This window comes from Egretta garzetta, unplaced genomic scaffold (assembly GCF_000687185.1).
Source record: "Egretta garzetta isolate BGI_Z169 unplaced genomic scaffold, ASM68718v1 scaffold206, whole genome shotgun sequence".
NCBI classification, from domain to species: domain Eukaryota; kingdom Metazoa; phylum Chordata; class Aves; order Pelecaniformes; family Ardeidae; genus Egretta; species Egretta garzetta.
In genome coordinates, this window is record NW_009259984.1 from 850840 (window position 1) to 870169 (window position 19330).

Sequence of the window (19330 nt, forward strand, 5' to 3'; positions counted from 1 at the left end):
TTTGGCAGACAAGACCTGGCAGGTATCTTCTTGTAAGCAGACGGCTTTCCTGGTGTGGTCTTGGCTTTTCTGGCAGCTTAGCTGTGAAATTTTATACACTTCTGTGGCGGGGATTAAGGCTATCAGGACTCCAAGATTTCTCATATATTAGACAGCATATGCAGACTGAACCCTCTTGCTGTATTCCCTGTCCCTAAGAAAATGAAGTCTGCATTGCTCCTGTTGGATTTTTCTATGTAGGGTGGACCTGGGGCGCATTTTTTAAAGTTTCTTTTTATAAAGAAAGCACCTGGAATTCGCAGCAAGTTTCATGTAAAGTCTCTTCCAATTGATTTCAGCACAGTCCCCAAAACCCAGACTGGGTTTTAATATTCCCTCTAGAGAGAGAATTAAAATGAAAAAGAGAACCAAAAGAGATAACCAGAAACCAAACCAAAACTTTAGGTGGTAATGCATGGTTTATAAGTCAATTATGTGTCAGAAGTACAGGTTTCCAGGCTTTAGAGATATCTCATCCTTAAGGTTGGTATTAAGATGTGTAACCTGAAGTACTTTGGCTACTGAAGCAGAAAGCAGAGGAACACACAGCTCATATTGGCTGTTTAAATTCTTTTTTCATTCATTACTTTCCCTAGATCATAAATCCACTGCTTTGTAAACTTGCCAAGAAAAATGTAAATTGGATCACACTGCAGAGGACAGGATTTGCTCAAAGTGAGCAAAGTTCATCAGTTAAAAAGGGCCAATGAGACTGAATTAAAATAAATGTTCTCAATTCCTATTTTCAGAAAATGCATTTTATACTATTTAGCTGGTAAAAAATACATTCACATACACTAGAAAACTCTTTATGTACTGCCAGAGTGGAATAAAATGCCTTATTATAAATAAAAATCAGGCCCAGAGTTTTGAGGTGTTTTTCTATAGGTATAGATTCCTGATGTATGAAGGTCAAAATTAGAAAAGAACCCAAACAAATTGAATAAATTTGGCCCTTCCTTCTAAATAAACAGTTAATACAAATTATACACTTGCTGACACTTTTAAAGTGTTCAGTTATATCTGGCTTTGAGAAGGAAAGCAAGGCATGTAAATATTGCCGATCTGCTTCTTTTTTATTATTCAGTCAATATGTAGTCTTTGGTTTTAATTAAATAAAGCTGACAGTATTATAGTCTCTTCACTCTCACCCGTGCAATGCCAGATCAGAACTAAGCAGAGTTTTAGGCTCTGAACCTGGAAAAGCTTAGATTCATGCTTGACTTGGTAAGTATGATTTGTCCCATTGCCTTCAGTGGATTGATTTTAATACAGCTTCTCATTCTGCAAAGAGTTAAGCGGGTTTGTAAGTAATTACAAGCACAAAAAATGAATACATTTACTGAGGTCACTATGACATGGCAGAGGAAGGAGATCAATATTCTTTTGAGGGGACTCAGAGTTGTTGTATTATTATTAAATAATTAAAAATTACTAAATGATTCATGCTTTGTTTTGCTTTATTCATTCAATGTTTAACAGGTAGGATTTTCTGTTACTTGATTAAAGACAACTACATTTCCTGTGAGAGCATATCCAAAATTATTGTGTGGTGTTATCAAATAAAAGATTTGATAAAATAAATCTTTTGCAACTGCTCACTGAACATGCCTAATTTCCACCAGTGGGATCTTTATCCATTTTGTTTCCTCTAGTAGTTTGGATGAATAACCTTCCCACTGTACTAGCAATGGCTGTTCTAGAACTACTTGGATTTGGTAACTTTTGGTGCATGATTGGTCACAGGTTATTATCTTTTTTTTTTTTAATCAGATGCCTAAATCTTTTATAGTTGGAAGATGAACCCTTCCCATTAGCTGGAATTGGTGCTGGATCACAGTTCTACAGGAAACTTATTGGAGTATAATATAATTCAGACACAAATGTGTTCACTGAAAATTTTGCCAGTTGCTGAAGATAGCATCCATCCCAGGCACTAGGTATCTTAACAAAGCTCCTAAGATACAGTACTGTTGTACAAATACAATATAATACCAAACCCTACCGGAAATCTCACAACAAGAAACTCCAGCCTTAAAGAAACTTAGATTTTTTTTTTTTATTTAAGACTATTATTATTTATATCAATACTTAGAAAGCCAAGAAAAATGGTGAAAATGGCTACTTCAGATAGCAGCAAATGACAAAAATTAGTGTGATTCATTATTTATTATTAACTATCTTAATTTAAGGGAACCCACTTAAACTTTGTAGGTAACAGTATGTACAATTGACTACTTACATATAAAATACTAATTTTCAAAAATAGCTAGAACAGTTTTCTATACAGGTAATCAGATATTTGTTCATCAGATGACAGACAAGGACAAAAATTAAATGTAGTTGTATAGATAAGAATGGAGATAAGTATAGCATGCCCTGTTTATTAAATACTTGTTTGGTAGATAAAAGCTGCATCCTCATTGTACTGGTCAAAGTAAGATTTATGAAAAGCACATAGAAGAATTTTTTTTACAAACCAGGTAAAAGTACTCTGTCTAGTCTGTCTGTTTAATGCTTTAGGTTTTTTCTTTTTTTAAGATGACTAGTACAAAAGCTTTTTTTTTAGTGCTGCACTAGTGTATGTGTAGCTAGCATGGAAAATGCTATGTAAATAATGGTATAACAAGGATGTGTTCCCACAGTAAAATTGGACTCCCTGCTATATGTTTGTATTTAACTTGGTTCATTCTGGGCATATGTTTTTAAAAAAGCAGCAATTCCAGGGAATGGATGTTTGACAGGCAAGGCTGCTCTTAGAATTGGCTACCCCTTGGAGTACTGAAATGAGAGAGCTTTGGTTAGTGAATGTCACTGCATTGCCAGTTCATCACCTATTATTATGTGAGCAACTTATCTAAGCAGGGCCACACTGTAAGACAGCCCCCATAGAGAAAAATAACATACTGACATGAGCAGAATGGTTTATTGTGTACCCAATCTAAATAAACAAAGTTGAAGAGAAATCAGAGATCTACCCTCCTACATCCTACTAACCACAGAATATATAAAGGCCGTGGTGACCACCTTTTCCTCTTCATGGCTTTTCTGAAGAGCAGAGGCTTGTCTGCAAGACAGTAGGGTAAGGTGACATTGTCAGTCTTTTTCACCTGTGAACACAGATGAGGACCAGCCAGACCAGTTAGATGGGCACGAAAACTTGCTATATGTGCTTGGCTGCCAATGCTAGCCCATTCTGGAAGTAGGAATGGGCCCTGAGCAGCAGAGCTGGCACAAGCACAATCCCGCCTGCAACAGTGGCGTGGCAGCCGTGCCCTTGCAGAATGTCAGTGTGTCGTGCTGCCACAGGCACGGTAGCTGCAGGAGGTCCTGCTACTCTGCCTCTCCTCCTCCTTCCTCCCCTCTCTTCCCAGTTCCCAGCTATGTGGAATATGAGTTAATGCCATAATTAACCCCGGCTAATTAATCCTCTACACACCTCTCTCTTAAGTGCATTATTAGCTCTATTTTTCAGTTGGTGAAAATGAAATAGATAAGTGACTCACACATAGCCACAGAACAAAACTGTACTGGTTAGGATCAGTCCCAGTCAGACACTTGGGACTGACTCCAGACTTGCAGGATACCATTTGCTTGAACAGTTCTGTAAGTATGTATAACAGTTTAACTTTGTTCTAGTATCTGCTTTTTGGTGTTTCTTCCTCAGCTAAAATTTCCTTTAGAAATAGTAGCAGGGGGGAAACTGTGAAAACTTCGTGTAGGAACACGGTGTTAGTGAGCCCTGTGAAAAGAGTCTCAGGGCATCGTTACTCAGGAGAGATAGTAACTTCCAAGGTCAAAGGCTAATTCTGGACTGAGAACTGAGGCACGAATAGCTTTAATGGCTTACCCAAGGGAGTCTGTGGCATTGCTGGGAACTGAACCCAGAATTTCTGAATCCCAGTCAAGTTCCATAACCACAAGACAACACCAGGACTAGCTGTAACCTACAACTGCCCCTGCCCAAGAATTCAGCCAGGCGCCTCGTAATCAAGGAGAAATAGTTTATTGCTCTTGATGAAGTACAGATAAATCTCTAAGTGGGTGAGTCAGTAGGAACCAAGCAGTTTTTCTCCAATGAGACATAACCTGGCATACAACTTATTATGTTGCCTTCTCTTCCAAAGCTGTTTGCTTCTTTTTCCAGAGGTCTGTGAGTTTTTGAAGCTCCATCTAGTTTTGAAGGCACACAGGGAAAAAGGATCCCCATTGATTCAAGATAGAGATGAACCTTCTTCAGAGAATGACTATTTATGCTTTCTTCTGACAGAGGGTTTTTTCCAGGATTGAGATTATTTCAAGATATTTTTAGAAAACAGCAGCATATGCCAAATATTTGCCTGAGTGCTTTATGACCTTATGGTGAGGCCTTCTTAAAGGGCAAAACATTAGCAAAGCATGGTGTAGGATTCTGTCAGATAAGTATGAAAAAATATACATGGTTAAGTATTGTGTCAGTAGAGAACAAATCAACACGTCCTTAATAAGACCAGTATTCCTGGGGAAAAAAGTACCAACACAACACACACACACAAAGCAGCTCAATAATTATTCAGCAATGGATTTTACAGGAGTACTTGCCTCTGCAGAAGATTTCTTAATCTTTAAATGTGTCCAGTACAGTGCCCAGCTTCCCTACAATATACTAAGGTGATCCAGCCCCAGTGGAACCAAGTATTTCAGCAAATTCCTAGCCTTAAACTCATGAATACTCCCATGCATTAAATACCATGCTAAATTATTAAATATCATGCTAAATTGAGTATGAGTAACAAGCAGCAGCAGAAACAGGGAAACCAAACCAAAAATTAAGACACCAAAAATGCAAACGAATGCAATGAAATCCTGATTTTAATATATAGCTTTAAGGTTGGCTAAGAATTTTCATTAAGAATCTTTTTCCTTTCTTTCAGAAAAAAAGAATTTGCCTTTAGGCATGACAGGATTGAAATGAAATCAAATTCTTCCATGGTCAAGGTGCAACTCTAGGCCTTTTACATCCTTCAGATCCATTTTCTTGGGAAATAATATTGGAGGAAGAGGAAACTTTAGTAAAAAATCATTGATAAAATCATACGGAGTCAAATTACTTTCCCCTTCCCTTTTATGTGCACTAACGCTTCTGTGCTTAAAGGATAGAATTTGTATAAGACACCTCTTTGAATACATAAGGCAAGGTCAAGCTTAACAAAAAGAGGTTGTAAGTACCAATTTTATCAGTGAAGTGGTATAGGACAGTACCAGAAAAAATCCAGGGCATTGCTTAGTGCTGTAGCTGAAATCTGAATTAGACAATAGGCTCTATTTTCCATAAATTTCTTTACATGCATAATATAGTGAGGAAGATGCCATCAATAATGCTGCTTCCAATATTCTTAAAAATTAATACAGGAAACTTCATGGAAAAGCTACTGAAAGGAAGGGAGGAAGGAAAAGGGGAAGGAAGAAAGAATGAAAGAAAATCATTCTGTTCCCCAGTCCAGAAGCCCTGTTTCAGTGAGCTACTTAAGCACTTGTTCAACTTTCATTACATGTGTGTTTCTATTAAATTCAATACACTCTGCTGAAAAAGACAGCTCGTTTCCACAACTTTAATTTGTGATGCACTGTAAGAAAGAAACATATTGAAATTCAGGTTTTCCTGGCACACCAGGCTGTCATTAATCTCACATTGCAGGGCCACAGTGTCTTTAATTAATAGAATATCATATTACTAAATTTAAGAATGAAAATTATAGGGTTTTTGCTTAACTTTTGTATGACGCCTGACCACTGCTACAGGGAATACTTAACTGGCAATGAGTTCACATGATAGTCACAGATTCAGGAGATAAAGCAAATATTTGATCAGATGAGTATGAAATATGCTTACCAAAACATATTTGCAATATTTTTAATAACACTAAGTTTTCATGAATAATCAATTGACATTAAAGATGACAGGATAGATTCAGTACATACTCATTCTACAAAATAGTGTACTTGAGTGGCTAGAAGCAATTGAATTTTCACCAGTGCTTTGCATAAGAAACCGTAGTGTTGTATATTCAAGGTTACTTAATGACAGTGCTGTGGTATTTCCTCTGTTTAGTGTAGGTTCTATGTACATCCATATGGGGCTCATTGAAACCTACTGTGGAGTGACTGATCCACATTTTGGCTGAATACAAGAGCAACTGAACTTCTCATGTGATGCTGTAAAATGAAATGAGTAATGTTACAGTCAAAAGTAATTTACAGTCTGTAGATTTAAGCCTTGTTTATATACATAGTTGCTGCAGTTTAATTAAACTGGTGCCAACCTCCATTTGGACATCCTTCTGTTTTAGTTGGTTTAGTTTAAGCCTATTTTAAGTGACTTACAAATAACCCAAAATATGAGTGTCCACACAGAGCCTTCTGTACTACCTTAACCAAATGAATTTAAAGTCAGATTTTTAATTTACACCAGTACAGCTCAACAAATGGCCAAGTCTCAGATACAGAAGGGACTATATGAGATGCTGCAAAGGATGAAGGTCCACCTGATATCTATTAGTGTTAAGTGCAATGCAATAATTTAGAAGCAAGTGCTAAAAGGAGTACAGATGGAAGACGTTAAGCGAAACTAACAATAATTACAAAGACTAATAATGAGAACAGAAAAAAACAAATGAGGTTGAACCAGACTCGTGGCCTCATGTATGTCTTCTGTATGCCGGTCACTTTAAGTCATATCCCAAGAAAATATAGGTAGGCATGCAGGGGTGTCTCTTCCAGATTTACATCACTGCCTTCCATGCTGATAAAAGAAAATTTGGAAGACAGAGGAGTCTGTGGTAGAAGCAGCAGGCACTGGGATGGGATTCTGCTAGGCTCCCCGCTTTGCTACCCCTGCTTAGCACGGCAACAGCACCTGCTGGTAGGAGAAGACAAAGCCTTCACAGAGAGGAAGCTTTTGTTTCTTGCTAACTCGCAGTTCCCCTGGGGCAGCATGGAAGACAGATATTTATAGCAGGCAATAAAGAATATGCATAAAATCTGTCTGGGGCAGGCCAAATATATTTTATCGAATCAAATTACTTTGGATTTCCCTGAGAAATCTGTAATTCTGGCCTCCCTTAGTATATCGGCACAAAATCTTCATCCTGATGGCAATAAGGTTGTTCCATGTATGGCTGCACAAGGAGCTACTGAAGTATTCCTACAGGTTATTACTACTTGTGAGCTCATTCACTCCCTTCATCCCATCATCGCTAACTGTGGGAGCAGGATGCCAACACATGAAGTCAGAATTTTCCAGAAATATAAGGACTGGTGCACTTTCTATTCCCATCTCATTCAACAGTGGTGGTTTGCACTTGCTGCCAGATGGCAAGCACTCTAATTTCCATTGACTTTAGGGGGAAGTTGTGCAGGCTCAGAATGTAGGAGAAAAAGGCTACTGAGGCATGGACTGAGATGTATTCTAGCAGGGCTTTTCAGAGGCTGATCAAATCAGGAGATGATCTTTTCAAACCATTAGGAAAGAGAATCCAACCAGCTGGACTGTCCTGATAATTTATGATATTACGTCTATCCCGTAGGCATACACATTTTATTTTAAGTGGTAGCAATTAAGAAGCTGAAGAGTTGTAATATGGGTACTTAAGATCATCATTTATGCACTATAGGGTCCTCAGCATACCTTGCTTCACAAAAACTATACAAAATATGAAAGCATCAGACTGTATCGGGAAGGCACACACACATAAGCTCACATTCATCCACATTGGTGTAAAAATTTAAACAACTACATAAATTAAAACTTTTACTTAAGAAAGATTCTTAGATGTTTTCCTAGGAAACACCCTATATGCCTGGAACAGAATGTCTACGTCATATACATATATATGTTTCTAAAGACACCAAAACCATCTCACAGATTATCACTGAATGGTACCTGAAAGGGCACACTGGCTAATTAGGTTTGAAAGTTGCTGGTAGGCAAGCATTTCTGTAGTAAAGATATCTAAGGAAAGTAGTTGATTAGCTTTACAAATTGAGAATCATATTGAGATCTGTATGAAATCAGCCCTTGATACTGTCTTCCTTGCCCTAATATAATTTATGTATTTGATGGCCCGGCCTACTAGAAAATACATACTTAAAGCATATCCTACTGATGTCAGAAGTAAAGAAAAAAAAAAAACAAAAACAACTTAACCCAGGCTTTGTAAGTATTTGATTTTCTTTCCTAAGCAACAAAGAAAAGAGGATCAAATCCTATCATTGTATTGACCTTAACAATAAATATGCCAGTGTATTCACATATTGTTTGCGTGGAATGAATAAGAGAGTACCCTGCTTTAAATAGATAAACAGGTAATCGTTAGGACTGTCTCCTATGGAAAGTCATATGTTATACAAACAGAGTCATAAAACAATATTGCAAGCTTTATTTTAATCAAGACTAACGTTAGGACATATACACTCCCTTTTCAAGACTGCTTCTTTCTGACTGCAGGCAATTGAATTTTTACACCTAGAAGAAAAGGAATAAAAAGGATATTGAACTGATGAAAGTTTTTTGCCTGTATTATTCTTTCAGGCATATTCAGTACATGCCATCCACTGTGCTGCAAAACTAAAAGTTAACATATATTAAGGAAGGAATCAAAGCCCAGTTAATATATGCCAATTGAAACCTGGAAAAGTCTTGGTTCTAGATGCTCATGCCCATGCCTACAAACTGCTTATGTAATCTGAAATAGGACGTGGTTGTGAGTGTCCAGACTTGAGAGAGGTCATTTTATTGCATTGGCAAAAGAGATGATCTATTTTGTGTTTGGCACAAACTCTGTTGTACATGTGTCCACTTTTCAGACTAATATGTCAGCCTTCAGGGAGCAGAGGCAGTGGTGCACATCTTCTTGGCCATGTGGATGCCTGCTTGAACCCAAACCAGGATTGTTTAGGATTATACTATTCCTCTTTGGCCACAACAGCAATGGAACTGCTGATTCCCTCCAAATCTGTCACCAGAAAAGTGTGAGCCCAGAGGCAATAATTTAGGAATGCAAGGTGAGATTTCTGGATTTTTTTTTCCACAGGAGTATTGAAAGGTGGGCGGAAATTATTCTACCTCAGAGGACTTACATTCATGGTTCTGGGCTTGTCCTGAAACTACCAGCAACATCCAGGGAAAATAGGCAGGCACACTGTCAGTCATGCTGACTCACCCTGGGCTGTTGTTTTCCACAATTCCCTCTATCAGTCTATTTACTGCTTCTTATATTTGGACTTCAAGATCTGGGGGGAGAGGTGGGGTTGGAGAATGTAACTGCTCTGTGTTTGCACACTGCCCAGGACAAGGACAGTGGCATTTGGACACCCAGAGGGATACGGCAGTGTTATCTCTGTCAACACCAAAGCTGAAAACGGTGACACTAGATGCCAGTGATTAAAACACAGGAATATCCAAACCCATGTGGAGCTGAGTCATTTTCGTTCCTCTTGATTTGAATGAGAATGCTACAATGAAGCAAGGAAACTCTCAGCCTGCAGGCTTAAAATGCACAAAAGGGAAAGTTTGTTTTCACACAGCACAATAATTAAATCATGAAGCTCATTGTCATATCAAGTAAAGATGGCTAAAAGTAAAAAAGCAGTTAAGAACAGATTAGACAAGTTTATGGATGATAGGACCGCTGGTGTCTGTTAAGCTCAGTGGGGCAGATGCAAGCCCAGGCTCATGAAATTCCTCAGATTAAGTCTGTGAGAAGATGGGCATGAATACCTGTGGAGGATCCCTTTGTGTAAACCCGGTTCTTATTTTGTTTCCTATGTACCCTCTACTCACCCATGTTGTAGACAGAACAGCAGTCCTAACAGACTAATGTTCCGGCTTTGGCATGAATCAGTATGTGCTCTTATATTCTTAACCGTATGTACTTAAGATTTAGTTGTATAGGAACGAGAAAGGGAATTGTGGTTTGTTTGCCTATTTCAGTAGTGATCTTGGTCTTTTTAATACTGCTGAGTATTCTACCATGAGTGTCACAGAATCGTAGCATCACAGAATGGTTGAGGTTGGAAGAGAACTCTGGAGGTCATGATGTTCAGCCATCCTGATCAAGCAGGGCCATCTAGAACCAGTTGCCCAGGACCAGATGGCTTTTGAATATCTCCAAGGGTGGATTCTCCACAACTTTTCTGGGCAACCTGTATCAGTGCTCAGTCAACAGCACAGTGAGAATGTGTTTCCTGTGAAAAGCACAGTGAAAATGATGTTCAGACAGAACCTCCTGTGTTTCAGCCTGTGCCCATTACCTCTGGTACTGTCACTGGGCATCACTGAAAAGAGTTTGTCTCTGACTTCTTTACACCCTCCCTTCAGATATTTGTACACATTGATAATACCCCACCTAAGCCTTTTCTTGTCCAGGCTGAAGTCCAAGCTCTCTCAGCCTTTCCTCACAGGAGAGATGCTCCAGTCCCTTAATTATCTTAGTGGCCCTTCACTGGACTCCCTTCAGTAGCTCCATGTCTCTTTTTTACTGGGGATATCTCTCTCATACTGGGGAGCCCAGAATTGGACACAGTGCTCCAGATGTGGCCTCATCAGTGCTAAGTAGAGAAGGATCACCTTCCTTGACCTGCTGGCAATACTTTGTCTAATGCAGCCCTGGAAAACTTCAGCCTTGTTTGCGGCAAAGGCACATTGCTGACTCATGTGTCAAATGATGTAGATGGCACGTAGGACAGCACACATTGTCTTAAATATTCTGGTGGGCTTTTTCTTTCCATGTATGACCAGCAGTGTTTTTGTAGTGGTAATATAAACATGTATATATAGTGCTGTGCTATGCTAAGTCGCCAGCTCAACTACAGGATGTGTGCAGAATGGTCAGCTGCAAAAAAGCCTCCAATATTGCCCAAGGGCATCATTTTAGGGATACAGTGAGCTGCTCCATCTTTACATACATTTAATCCTTGCCCTCTATGAGGAGACTGCCAGCAAGGCTGACAATTAGTGCCAATTGTGGTGGACTTTTGAAGTTGGCCAGTAATTTAATTGCTGGCTAATAGGTGCAACTTGGAAGTCTGGGAACTTTGTGGTCTCATAACTCTCCCTTTCGTCCCCATTCTAGCCCTGCCATTTCACTGGGTTGTTTCATCAAGGGAAGCAATTATAAAAGCTGATAGCAGTTTTCTCTAAATTGTTGGCAGGGAGCCAGCATTATGCTACAGAGGTGTGGTGCACTGCATCAAGTGGTTGCACTGAGTGACGCTCTGTAATGATGTGATGTGGCTATGTGATTAAATACTGGCTTCCTGCCGAATCATTCTCCCTGGGAAACAATTGTCACTGCACTTAGCATCTCTCCCCATTTGAGAGCAATGTGCCCTGCTTTCACCAGAAGGGAAAGGCTTTCATTGCTAAGGGTGAAAACCCGATGTCTTTAACTGGTGTCTTCTTCAGATAAACCCTTCCTGAGGCCAAGGCCATGAAGATTTGATCTCAGGAAGGTTTTGTCTTTCAGTGCAATACCATTAAAAATTGTGAGGAAAACCCACAGCAGGGAAAACACAATTTGTGCTGTTTCCTAACTAGACTTTTCACTCATTTTTGTCTCACACCCTTCATATACTTTCAAGCATCCTTAGTCCAGAGCCTACTCCACATATTTTTTGAAGAAGGGAAAAGGCCATTTTTTAGACCTGCTCCCATATTTGCTAGGGCTCAAAGGAACCATCCAAATTGGCTCCAAGCAACTGCACAAAGTATGGGACAAAGCCCACACCTTTGAGATGCAGTGCTCCCCCTTCCACCTCTCCTACAGCCAGTCACTCTTGGTCCCCCTAGTCCTCTGCCAGGCTGGCTTTTGAACAAGAACGTAAGACATCCCTGTATTGGTGAGAAAAAAGATTGGTTTCTGGGACGCTTGATAAAGGACAAAGCTCCTTCTGGGTAGAGGTGAGAGAATGCCAAAATAAAACTAGTGGTCATATGCTTACCTTAAATTCCCTTGGAAATACTGCCAAAAAGAGAGATCTCCTTTGTGTTTGTAAGAAATCCACATACACACACAAGGTAAATCCAAACTTCTGGCAATTCCCTAATTAATACCCATTGACATATTAACCTTTAGTGACAAAGCAACTACTTTGGATCCCCAGAACTCGGTGGGAACACATTTCTGGCGTTGAGCCAAAGCACTCAGGGTCCTTGACAGAGCAAGCTCTGAACTGGAGATGGAAAAGAAGGGGACACCTCTCTAATACAGCTAGCACCATCTAGTGACAGCTACTAAAGGGACCTCCAGTGGGCTCTAACATCAGGACCTACGATATCCCTAAATGCCTATTTACGGAACTAAGAGAAATGCAAAACTTTACAGAAAAGAAATAGAGAGTGGTTTTATCCGCCTGCACTGTCCTACCTATATCAAAACAAGTTCCACATGCGCAGATGTATGCACATCTTCTGCGGTCATAAAGTTCGTATGTGATCAGTGAATCCTCCCCACAAATCCACAGCTGCCGCATGCTTCCAATATTGGCAGGCAGGTCAAAATTGCAATGCACGCTGCTCACGTATTGAGCGGTGCAGTCCTGGAGGCACTGATAGGTGTGTGCAAATGTACAGTACACAGAAAAGATCTGAAACAGAGCCATAAGAAAACCTCTGAGGCACAGACGCTATAGCATGCAAATCTGCTGTTTGCACAGGTCCAGGAACGTGCACAAAGCAGTACTCCATCAGTGGGACACAACTGTGTCCTTTTAGGATACTGTACTCTTTGAGATCAGCTAAAAAGTAGATTTATATGAACGCACATGATTTCCAATTGTCAGTGAAGAGTATCTCTTTTATCAAGGGGCAACTGTGAAACGTTATGGCACATAACAATCTACCAGAGTCATATTGCTAACTGTTGCCTTTGAAAATTATAGGTACAGTAGATATTGAGTTAATGTTTTTCTTGGCAAGTTCTTTGTTTTCTCCTTACACTATTCTCCTGAATACTTTCTACTAAACCTGCCATGATATCAATAAAGAGGAGGTTTTTCATGCAGTGAAACGGACAACATTTTCTTAAGACTCCTTTCACAAATAAATCCAGCTCCTTCTCTCAGTTAAACTGATAGAGCTCTGCTGAAATCTTGAGTCTCTTTGAAAAAATTTCCTTGTATCATCTAGGAATTCTTTCCTTTCTTTCACGTTACTTCAGAAATTAAAAGGCACAGTGTCCATATTCATTAAGAAAGTTTGGAACATCATAGTTTCCTTCACATTTATTGCTACATAAGTTGATTATATTCCATTATTGTAAGCTTCATATTTACAATATCTGAAAGAAAACTTAATAAACAGCAAATATGTACATTGCATAAATTCATTTTCACTTCTTCTAACTCTACCACCTTTCAGATAAATTCATTTCTTATGACAAAATAAATCCAGTCAAACAAAAGAGATTGCCCACATCTTTAAAATGGGTCAGATGCTCAGGTAAGGTTAACTGGAATAATATGCCCCAGATGAGAATCTGACTTCATGTTCCTTGATTTGGGAATAAAACATTCACTATGAAAAGATCATAACTTTCTTCATAAGATATATTTTTTTCATGCAGGTTCTAAATAAATGATTATGTGATTTATTTCAATCTTCTCTTCTGAGATTGTTGTACAGTTTTTATACGGAAAAAAATGTGATAAATATATAAAAACTGAATGAGAGGCTGCCCTAACACAGCTGAGGGCAGCTATGCTCAGAACAGCCCCAGAAACTTTAAGATTAGCTTTACATCCTACAGTCAGTCTGTTGACAGATTATGACACTTGAGGGATCTAGCCCAAATCTCCTCAGTACACCTCTCTTGAGATAGGCGTTCACTTATTTCTAATGCAAGCTTTGTACACTTCATCTAAATTCTGCACATTTTATCTTTTCCGTTGAAGATCTTCATCCAGAACAGGAACCTCGAGACAGAGACATACCAAAATAACCGTTTATGCAAAAATAAGACATTCTGGATTGCTATAATTTTTCTATCTTAAGAAGACATTCAGAGAGAAGGAGCACTTTCATTTTTTCAACTTTATCATTGTAATTCCAAATTAGTGGCCTTGCCAAATTGAGAACTATGACTCAGCTTCTATCAGGACTTTGCAAGTACATGCAGGCATGATTCTGAAGGCAAAAAATGGGGAGGTGAGCCACCAGCTCTAATATTTTCTCACGTCGAGGTTGTTCCTTGTCATGCATGTGCATCACTCCATGCATTGTGCATGAGCAGGACTATTGCTCCCTTTGAGGCAGAAAAATTACGCCCTGATGCCAAGCATTTAAACCAGGTGTCAAAGAAAAAAAGAAAAAGAAAAAAAGAAAAGAAAATTATATCCTACTTGACACTGGACCAGAATAAATACATTTGCTATTGATTTCTTTATTCAGAAGCTTGATCTTCCTTATCCATTTCTCATACATAAATGGGAAGCAATATGCCTCTTCTGCATTAAAAAAAAAAAAGAAATTATAGTATTAATCAAAATCAGATAAATGAGGCAAAAAGCTCAACCCTGCCCTTGTGCCTAACTAATTATTTTGAACAGCTCTGGTCTGTTCACCTCTGTGCTGAGTTGGTAATGTATCCCCCTTTGGTCGATTCAAGATCTCTAGCAACACCTATGGGAGAGTCTTTAATTAATCCTCTGTTACTGTTGTAATTGCATTATCCTGAGGGAAAGCCTGACTAGCCAGGAATATTATTTTAAACGTATACTGTAAACAACATATGTCCTCAGGAGAGTTCAGTTAATACAACCACTTTGACCCTTTCACTGCTGGGTGCTTAACAGTTTATTTTCATAACCACTAAAAAGGACTTTTTCCTTTTCATGTGGGGTTATTTAGACTTCATGCTTAAAAACTATATAGTGCAATTACATATCTACCCACCAAATAAAATAATTACTTACAGGCTGCTTAAAGTATTTCCAGCTAAATGAAGAAGGCATTGACATTTTTCTCTGTTCAAGTCTACTGTCTCATTATGAAACAGCCCTTTGTGAAAACAGATTTCTCTAACAGTGGCATAACCTCTGCCTCTGCTGTACCTTCCATATACACTGCAAAGCAGTAGGATATAGCCCAGCAGGATCTCCTTATTCCCCTCATTTCTCTTACACATTTGCTATAAAGGCAGGATTACACATGCTTTGGAGCGAAAGAGTGGGAGCCTGGAGTGTCGCTCCCAGTCTCGCAGTTCTTCCGTGAATTTTGTCAATTGTAAAAAGTTAGTAAAATTTCACACATCCAGGTCTAAATATTCTGATTTCTACAAATATAAGGACATTTTTAATATTCCAAATTTTGACTGAAATTACAAAGGAATTCCTCTTCAGTGGGCTTCTCCATGTTTCGTTCCACAACCTTTCTGCTGTCAAAAACGAGATACTCAACTTCACCTTCTTTCATTTTCTCAAGGCAGAAATGGGCAGAGTATTGCCTGCTATTTCACCATCACTCTGGGAGGCTGTGTTCAAATCTGTGAAGTGTCGGAGATTCTCCTGTGGAAAGCGTTATGTAAGTGCGATGTATTTTTAGCAAGGACAGGAATAAAAAAGCAAACCAGGACTTTGAGGCTTTTTTTATTAGAATGCCTTGACCATTTTTTTAAACCACCTTTTTTACTTCCCTGACCCCCAGATACCAGGTATGACAGGTGCAGTGTAATGACATCAACATTAGATTAAATGCACAAGATTATGCAAGGTCAGTCTCTGGCACAATTTTTAAAGCCTTCACTTATTTTAGGCACTATCCAATGATGTCTCTAAAGCATGGGTGGATTTACCTTGCTTTCTGATTTCAAGGAATCATACAACATCCACAGCTGCTCACTGTTTTTTGCACATTTCTTCTCCTAAATATTTTTCTTTCTTGTTTGTGAGTCATCTGCCCTACAAACAACAGCTATCTCGTGTGGCGCCTTGCACCACCTCAGTTGATACTCTGCATTTTGAAATCTCAGCCTGTCCCAGGACTGGAGGAGATTCTCAACATGCATATTCAAATGAATGCTCAAGCAAACCTCTTCTCTCCTCTTGCTCTTTTTTTTTTTTTTCCTGAAGTGTTTCAATAGCCTTTCCTGAAACTTCAGAATGAATATTGTTTGCAGGACAAACACAATGAAATAAATCTTCTCACTGGGCCAGTTTGGGAAATTAAACATTGATTGGATTGCACCCAGAAAAGCATGAGGAAAACATACAACTGGAGACAAACAAAACACAAGTGGCACAAACTCATTACCTAGAATGGGCGGATTAAAGGCTCTTAGGCTCAACAGGACTAAGCTGAGCCCTTCCTCATGACTCTCCCAGCACAATTATTATCTGACCAAGAAAAACAATGACAAAAAGTAAACAATTTCAATGACTTCTATAATGCTAGAAAGACGCATTAGATCAGGGAAAAAATAAAGTTTTTGTAGTGAAATCATGTTTTCCACAGTGTGAGAAAAAGATCATGACCACAGTTAAATCATACAGGATTAGACCATAATGTATGAAAAACCTTTTCACAAACAGAAATATTTTCTCTGGGTTTAGTATAAGGTTCAACTGTAATTAATTTATAAAAGGAAAAAGCAAGCAGTACATTTCTTAAACTAACAGCCCTGAGAATATAGTATGAGTATCTCTCTTCTGGAAAATTTATTAAGCGGGGGGGAGAGACAGAGAGAGACCAAATTGAATCTCTCTGTTCTTGCCAGTTTTTGCTGCTGTGGTGAATTATCACAAACTTCATAAATGTAAGTAAAATGGGACCCTTGAAGTCTCAGTCACTTTATTTCAACAGAATGTAACCATATTCCAATTTGCACTTGAATTAATGGGAGACTACATAGCTTTGAAAGTCTTAAAGTGCATGTCACACCTATTATAACACATTTTATTAATCAGTGACTTACATTAAGAAAGACCATCCAGCCCAGCTTTCTGCAACCCTTTCAGGAGAATAAAATAATAAGAAAAACAAAACAAACCAAAACAAACCACCCTTATTTGTTCTTTGCATACAGTAACTCAACAATATCACAAACTGGTTCTGTTAAGCAGACACATTAGGAATGTGCTGTGTTGAATATCCAGCTTCACTTAAATCAACTTCACTAGTAGTTAATGTTAGATATTTTTTTAAGAACACTGAATGCTGGTCTTTTGATATCAAGGGCTTCTTTTCTTCCACTCCTTTTTTCTATACATCATCCTGCATGTCCAAGCTCCATCAGAGCAAACACATTCTATCTCCCTTTGATGTTGTCAAATATTGGGACTGGCTTTTGACAATGTTGATATAGTGCTGTTAGTCAATATTCATAGGTGTAACATGAAATGTTCGAGAAGCCCCTGGTACATAATGGGAACACTGGTGACACACAGTGTGTACCAATGGAAAAAAAGAAAGACAGATTTTTCGTATATAACTCAGAGCAATCCAGACATCATCACTTTGGGTGCCCTGGTGCTGGTATATTTTCATGAAGTAGAGAAACAGTTTCCTCTGGTACTTTCCATCTGAATGCCTGGGAGAGCGGGACCATGCAATTGCTATGCACGTAATAGCAATAGTATTAATAACTTCTGTGAGCATATATTATCCATATTCATTATAACAAATATAGAATAGAGAAACTATAAATAGGAATTGCTGCTTTGCTGGAGTGCAGTGGGAATATTGGATCTACATAAGGAAAAGAGCAATATAAAGGGATTTGAATTGGCAACGAGTCCAAGTCTGGGAATATTTATACACATGAGCTTTGTCTGATAATATTTATGTACATGAGGCACAGCAGCCCACAGAACTCTTCAGAAACTTTAGTAAGCCATTCAACACCACTTCCAAATGAAAATAAGTATACGTCCTCTTACCTGGACTCTTTTTACAGGTTTCTCATTTTCTAAGACACATCAGTACCTTTCTTTTCAAAATGATTCAATGGTTACTGTTTAAATGTTTGCATACAACCATCAGGTTAAATTCAACCCTCCCAAGTACATGAGTGTCATGGACTCATAGGTGACAGCCTATAGAAATTAGAGCTGGAAAAGACTCAACAGCACAGAACATCCCAGTGCTATACATTGGAGTGGTTTGTCCACTTCGAGTTTAACTTGAAGCAAGCATCCAGACTTCTGTCTCCTCCTTTTGGAGCATTTTCAAAAGCGTTGAACAGACTTTTCTACCAAAAAGGTTTCCTGATACTAAATTCTAAGCCTTTCTACTCTCAGGTTCATCTCCTCTCTCCACCCCCAAGTAGTATCAATAAACAAAATAACATACAAAGAACCTGACCTTCCAAAACTGTAATTTATAACACTTTCCATGATACAGTGTGCCAAACAAACAGACAGACTATAAAGACAGCAATAGATGGTTTTAATTTTGTTTATTATTCATTTGTTCATTCTATGAGGCCTCACATAATGTCTGTGGCTGACCTTGAATTAAATTACTTTCCCACTCTGCTTACATTTCCCTGATACACCAAACAAACAGAAGAACACAGAGCATGGCATTTTGGCATCTCTGTTACCTCTACATACAACATCAACTGAATCATTTCTTCTTGCTTCTTGTGGAACATTGACAAGCTGTTGAAATCTCTTACATCAGACAAATGGACTTTATTATACAAGAGAGCACTTCATAAGTGCAGACCTTTTGGGATGACAAAAACCCACTGAATTCTCCACTTTCCACCAAAGCTGCCAGCAATTTCCTGGTTTTGGCAGACTTACTAACAAAATTGTGTTAGTGAAGGCAGAAACTCTAAGCCTAGGTCCAGTTGCTGCCAGTCTGCCACACACAGAAAACAGATCTCAACTTTCCACATCTGATCATTGTTTGAAGGGGCATTTAAAAGCTTACATTCAGGGGAATTTCTTTCTATAGTCAGAACATTTAATCCTACTGATATCCAACCCATTCTGAAAGAGAAATAGGTTTATGGCAAAGTCACTTCAAATTAAACTGATGTGTTATTTCATTTCTTAGGTGAAAAACGAGGGCCTGATCTTAAAACACGTCAATCATCCTCAAAACTGAGGGCTCGAAACACATTGCTGAAAATACTTAGCACCTTCCAGGTTAGAGCCCTTAACACCATTAAAAATGTTTTCACTTGCCACACATACAGGAATATGTGTGCTTTAACCAGTCTTAGACTTTCCAGGAAAATACCCAGTACAGATTTACAGTGATTTATAATGAATAAATTGCCCTGTTCAACTTGAATTGCAAAACTGATGT